This window comes from Lolium perenne, chromosome 4, assembly GCF_019359855.2.
Source record: "Lolium perenne isolate Kyuss_39 chromosome 4, Kyuss_2.0, whole genome shotgun sequence".
NCBI classification, from domain to species: domain Eukaryota; kingdom Viridiplantae; phylum Streptophyta; class Magnoliopsida; order Poales; family Poaceae; genus Lolium; species Lolium perenne.
The window spans coordinates 149,450,760-149,457,950 of record NC_067247.2 but is presented as its reverse complement, the minus strand read 5'-3'; positions in this window follow the sequence as shown (position 1 = coordinate 149,457,950).

Here is a 7,191-nt window from a genome sequence, read left to right as displayed (position 1 = left end):
TGGTGTAGTACACAAGTCGTTGACATAACACAAGTAAAACACCGTTCCACTCATATTACATCTCTCAGAGTGGTACAACAGAAACATATGCGAGTCCAAGGTATGTCTATAGAAGGATACACAAACTGTTTACAGAAGATCAACACAGCCTCCTACTTTACAGTGAGGTAAAACTTCAAATAAAGCTCCAGAAGAACGACTCGTAGAATAACTTATTGCTAACTCAAACTTAAGAGCTACCTGGCTTGCTATAGACATCTAGCTACTTAGGTGCTAGGATTAGGGAAATGTTCCCTTCTATTACTAGTCTAAGTTTCCATTTTAGCTGCTGCAGAAGTTGACTCCATTGACTTCTTTGATTGTATTCTTCATCTTGTTGCAGTTGACTCCTTCATCTTTGAGTTCCATGGTAGTTTCTCCTTCGGTGACTCCATAGCTAAGCAGGGGATTTCAGAGTGGGATGAGTACGAGCGTACTCAACAAGTTCATATTAGGAAATAGGTGTATCATGCACTAGCTACATCCATAGACCAGAAAGTCATAGGCGAATGCAAGTTTTCATAAACATTTCTTCAAAAGGTTTATTTTATTCTGAAAACTATGCCCGTCAGTCTTCACAGGTTGACCAGAACTTCGTGGAGTTCCTTTCCTGCCGCGTTCGCAGTTCCCTTCCCGGAACAAGGAGTGACAGCCACAATTTGATACCCTCTGCAGAGGTGCATTCCTTTTCCCATAAGAGATCCCATCCTTTTTGCCATCCGCAGGGACTTACCCCCGTTCACACTTCCTTTGGTGTGAGGCCAGGTATGAAGATCCAAGCCCACACCATCTTCTTCGCAATCTCGCAGACCCACCCTTTTGTAAGTCTGCCCTCCCCTATATCTATGGGTAGACCAACACAGGCACTTGCCCCTATACCATTAAGGTAGACCGATCCGAACAACTTATGTGCCCTGTCCTATACACCATAGATAGACCGATCCGGACAACCCTTACAATCCTTCATAGACCAATAATAAGTCTGCCCTCCCCTATATCTAATGGTAGACCGTGATGGACCACATGTCCCCACCTTTACCAAAGATAGACCGATCCAGGCAACCCTTATCACTAGTCCGTTGGCATGCGAGAGGAAAAAGATAAAGTTGGCTTCCCCAGAGCCATTATAGATCTTATGGTTAACGCGATATGTACGGCGCTAGAATCACTGGACGACATTGGTACTTAATCCTAGATGAATAGTACCCGTGCAATGGAACCTCCACCATATCAACACATACCATGGTTCCATTGCCCACCACATAGTCATATTCATAATTGTAAAATAATATTTTCTTTTCAATGCAAGAGTGATAAGTATAGTACTTTGCATATAATTTGATAAAAATAATCAAATGACATGAGCAAGTGATGAACTTGCCTTTCTTGACTGCAAGATTATGTAGGCAAAAGCTTCGATACGTGAGAACTCCAAATGCTGAAATAGCATCATCGTCCGGTAAGGACAATGTTTAAAGAACTGGCAAAAATGCTATAATGCATAGTATGAGATGCAATCGTCCCGAGCGTAACCTAACTGTTGGAGATATGCCCAAGAGGCAATAATAAAAGTAGTTATTATATATATCTTTATGTTTATGATAAATGTTTATATACCATGCTATAATTGTATTAACCGAAACATTAGTACATGTGTGATATGTAGACAAACAAGAAGTCCCTAGTATGCCTCTTAAACTAGCTTGTTGATTAATGGATGATTAGTTTCATAATCATGAACATTGGATGTTATTAATAACAAGGTTATATCATTATATGAATGATGTAATGGACACACCCAATTAAGCGTAGCATAAGATCTCGTCATTAAGTTATTTGCTATAAGCTTTCGATACAAAGTTACCTAGTCCTTATGACCATGAGATCATGTAAATCACTTATACCGGAAAGGTACTTTGATTACACCAAACGCCACTGCGTAAATGGGTGGTTATAAAGGTGGGATTAAGTATCCGGAAAGTATGAGTTGAGGCATATGGATCAACAGTGGGATTTGTCCATCCCGATGACGGATAGATATACTCTGGGCCCTCTCGGTGGAATGTCGTCTAATGTCTTGCAAGCATATGAATGAGTTCATAAGAGACCACATACCACGGTACGAGTAAAGAGTACTTGTCAGGAGACGAGGTTGAACAAGGTATAGAGTGATACCGAAGATCAAACCTCGTACAAGTAAAATATCGCGTGACAAAGGGAATTGGTATTGTATGTGAATGGTTCATTCGATCACTAAAGTCATCGTTGAATATGTGGGAGCCATTATGGATCTCCAGATCCCGCTATTGGTTATTGGTCGGAGTGAGTACTCAACCATGTCCGCATAGTTCACGAACCGTAGGGTGACACACTTAAAGTTGGATGTTGAAATGGTAGAACTTGAATATGGAATGGAGTTCGAATATTTGTTCGGAGTCCCGGATGAGATCCCGGACATCACGAGGAGTTCCGGAATGGTCCGGAGAATAAGATTCATATATAGGATGTCATTTTATGTGAATTAAAATGTCGCGGAAGGTTCTATGGAAGGTTCTAGAAGGTTCTAGAAAAGTCCGGAAGAAACCACCAAGGAAGGTGGAGTCCACATGAGACTCCACCTCCATGGCCGGCCAACCCTAGTGGGGGAGGAGTCCCAAGTGGACTCCCCCTTAGGGGGCCGGCCACCCCCCCATATGGGAGGTGGAAACCCCACCTCTAGTGGGAGTCCTAACTTGGGTAGGTTTCCCCACCATATGGAAGGTTTTTGGTTCGGGTCTTATTCGAAGACTTGGAGACCAACACTTGGGGTTCCACCTATATATAGAGGGGCCAAGGGGAGGGGGCCGGCTACCCAAGAACCACAAGGTGGCCGCACCCCTATAGTGGCCGGCGCCCCCTCTCCCCAAACCATAGCGGCCTCTCTCCTCCACCACGTCCCGCACACTTAGCGAAGCTCTGCCGGACTTCTCCACCACCACCGACACCACGCCGTCATGCTGTCGGATTCAAGAGGAGCTACTACTTCCGCTGCCCGCTGGAACGGGGAGGTGGACGTCGTCTTCATCAACAACCGAACGTGTGACCGAGTACGGAGGTGCTGCCCGTTCGTGGCGCCGGAACCGTGAAGGAGATATGCCCTAGAGGCAATAATAAAGTGGTTATTATTTATATCTTTATGTTTATGATAAATGTTTATATATCATGCTATAATTGTATTACCGAAACATTAGTACATGTGTGATATGTAGACAAACAAAGAAGTCCCTAGTATGCCTCTTAACTAGCTTGTTGATTAATGGATGATTAGTTTCATAATCATGAACATTGGATGTTATTAATAACAAGGATATGTCATTGTATGAATGATGTAATGGACACACCCAATTAAGCGTAGCATAAGATCTCGTCATTAAGTTATTTGCTATAAGCTTTCGATACACAGTTACCTAGTCCTTATGACCATGAGATCATGTAAATCACTTGTACCGGAAAGGTACTTTGATTATACCAAACACCACTGCGTAAATGGGTGGCTATAAAGGTGGGATTAAGTATCCGGAAAGTATGAGTTGAGGCATATGGATCAACAGTGGGATTTGTCCATCCCGATGACGGATAGATATACTCTGGGCCCTCTCGGTGGAATGTCGTCTAATGTCTTGCAAGCATATGAATGAGTTCATAAGAGACCACATACCACTGTACGAGTAAAGAGTACTTGTCAGGAGACGAGGTTGAACAAGGTATAGAGTGATACCGAAGATCAAACCTCGGACAAGTAAAATATCACGTGACAAAGGGAATTGGTATTGTATGTGAATGGTTCATTCGATCACTAAAGTCATCGTTGAATATGTGGGAGCCATTATGGATCTCCAGATCCCGCTATTGGTTATTGGTCGGAGTGAGTACTCAACCATGTCCGCATAGTTCACGAACCGTAGGGTGACACACTTAAAGTTGGATGTTGAAATGGTAGAACTTGAATATGGAATGGAGTTCGAATATTTGTTCGGAGTCCCGGATGAGATCCCGGACATCACGAGGAGTTCCGGAATGGACCGGAGAATAAGATTCATATATAGGAAGTCATATTCCAAGTTTGGAAATGATCCGGTGCATTTATGGCAGGTTCTAGAAGGTTCTAGAAAAGTCCGGAAGAAACGCACTATGGAAGGTGGAGTCCCGGAAGGACTCCACAAGCTTGACCAGCCAAACCCTAAAGGAGGAGTCCCAGCTGGGCTCCACCTAGAGGTGGCCGGCCACCCCACCTCAAGGAAAGGTGGGAGTCCCACCTTGAGTGGGACTCCCTCCTTGAGTAGGTTTCCCACATATGGGAGGTTTTAGTGTTGGGGTCTTATTTGAAGACTTGGACTAGAACTCTTGGGGCTTCCACCTATATAATGAGGAGGAGAGGGAGGGGGCAGCCACTCTTTGGCTCAGCCTTGGCCGCACCCCTTAGAGGGCCGGCGCCCAACCCCCCTCTCTCCCCAAACCCTAGCTTCTTCTCCTCCTCCACTTCTCCCGCATATGCTTAGCGAAGCTCCGCCGGAGATCTCCACCGCCACCGCCACCACGCCGTCGTGCTGCCGGATTCAAGAAGGAACTACTACTTCCGCTGCCCGCTGGAACGGGGAGAAGGACGTCGTCTTCATCAACAACCGAACGTGTGACCGAGTACGGAGGTGCTGCCCGTTCGTGGCGCCGGAACCGATCGTGATCAAGATCTTCTACGCGCTTTTGCAAGCGGCAAGTGAACGTCTACCGCAGCAACAAGAGCCTCCTCTTGTAGGCTTTGGAATATCTTCAAGGGTGAGACTCGATACCCCCTCGTTGCTACCGTCTTCTAGATTGCATCTTGGCTTGGATTGCGTGTTTGCGGTAGGAAAATTTTTGTTTTCTATGCAACGTTTTCCTACAGTGGTATCAGAGCCGTGTCTATGCATAGATGGTTGCACGAGTAGAACACAATGGTTTTGTGGGCGTTGATGCTCTTGTTATCTTTAGTTTGAGTACTTTGCATCTTTGTGGCATAGTGGGATGAAGCGGCTCGGACTAACTTTACATGACCGCGTTCATGAGACTTGTTCCTCGTTCGACATGCAACTTGTATTGCATAAGAGGCTTTGCGGGTGTCTGTCTCTCCTACTATAGTGAAGATTCAATTTACTCTTCTTTTGACAACACTAGTATCACCGTTGTGGTTCATGTTCGTAGGTAGATTAGATCTTACTCGAAAACCCTAAACCACGTAAAATATGCAAACCAAATTAGAGACGTCTAACTTGTTTTTGCAGGGTTTGGTGATGTGATATGGCCATAATATGATGATGAATATGTATGAGATGATCATTATTGTATTGTAGCAACCGGCAGGAGCCTTATGGTTGTCTTTAATTTTCATGTTGAGTAGTATTTCAAAGTAGTTGTAATAGTTGCTACATGAGGTGAGCAACCATGAAGACGGCGCCATGAACCTTGACGCTACGCCGACGATGATGGAGATCATGCCCGTTGATGATGGAGATCATGTCCGTGCTTTGGAGATGAAGATCGAAGGCGCAAAGACAAAAGGGTCATATCATATCACATATGAACTGCATGTGATGTTAATCCTTTTATGCATCTTATTTTGCTTAGATCGCGACGGTAGCATTATAAGATGATCCCTCACATTAATATCAAGATAATAAAGTGTTCTCCCCTCGTATGCACCGTTGTAACAGTCGTCGTTTGAAGCATCTCGTGATGATCGGATGTGATAGATTCAACGATTCACATACAACGGGTGTAAGCCATGTTGCACACGCGGAATACTTGGGTTTGCTTGACGAGCCTAGCATGTACAGACATGGCCTCGGGACAACGGAAACCGAAAGGTTGAACACGAGTCATATGGATGATATGATCAACATGTTGATGTTCACCATTGAAGCTACATCATCTCACGTGATGATCGGTTTTGATGTAGTGGATATGGATCGTGTACCACTTAACAACTATGAGGGATGTTGTATTAAGTGGGAGTTCATTAGTAATTAGATTAAAACATGAACTAATTATCATAAACATAGTCTGAGTAGTATTTTGAATTAATTTTGTAGTATTGGCATCCGTTTTCTACCATGCGCTAGTCTTGTTATTGAGATAGAAATACTTAAAATCGACAAGAAACTTTACGGATTGGTACCGTATTGTTAAAGAATCAAGAATTGATTAAGTCCTATTGCAAACTTTTAGTAAACCTCACATTGTTGATTCAAAGAGCTATGGTTTCAATTAGTACCTAAAGTTATCTTGTCTCCGTGAAACTTGAAGTTCAAATCAGTTTGAAAAGTAAGGAGCTGAAAATTTAGTTTTCAGAAATAATCAAGGTATGAGATATATGTGATATCTAAGACCTTATTGCAAGATGATAGAATATAATTTGGTGAGACTACATGAACTCATAAGTTTTATGGGAATGTACGAAGGTTGAAGACGCAAGGCGTCACAATCCTCCAACTATTGGGGCACTAACGATATTCGCATATCCATGAAGTGACCATCCTTAATATGCACCGTTACTAAAACTCGTCGTTTCGAAGCATCACGTGATGATCGGGTGTGATAGATTCTACGTGTGCATACAACGGGTGCAAGCTAGATTTGCACATGCAAATACCAAGGTTAAAACTTTACGAGCCTAGCATGTACAGACATGGTCTCAGAAAGTCGTCATGATATGATGGATAAAATTATGAGTGAAATTGTTCATCATATTACAAAGTTACTAATAGTAAAATCCGGAACACTTGTCATATGATGATCAACTTCAAAGTAAGAACCTCAAGGTTATTGGTATTTGACCAACAAACCTAGAAGTTATTAATGTTGAAGTATTTTTCTGAATAATGAGGAAAGCTAAAAGAGAAACTGCAAAAGATATTTTGGCAAAAAGAAAAGAAAAGACTAGAAAGTCTAGCTCAGGTGTATATAAATGATATACATGTTATGGTTGTATTCCCAGTTAAGTCACACAATGAAATTCTTGGGTATTAGTACCATATTGGTTGGTATGAAGTGTCATACAAAACAACGCAATACAAGAATACAATGGCCTAAGTGACTGACAAGGAATATGATAGGAATGCACGTCTGGAACAAAATAAA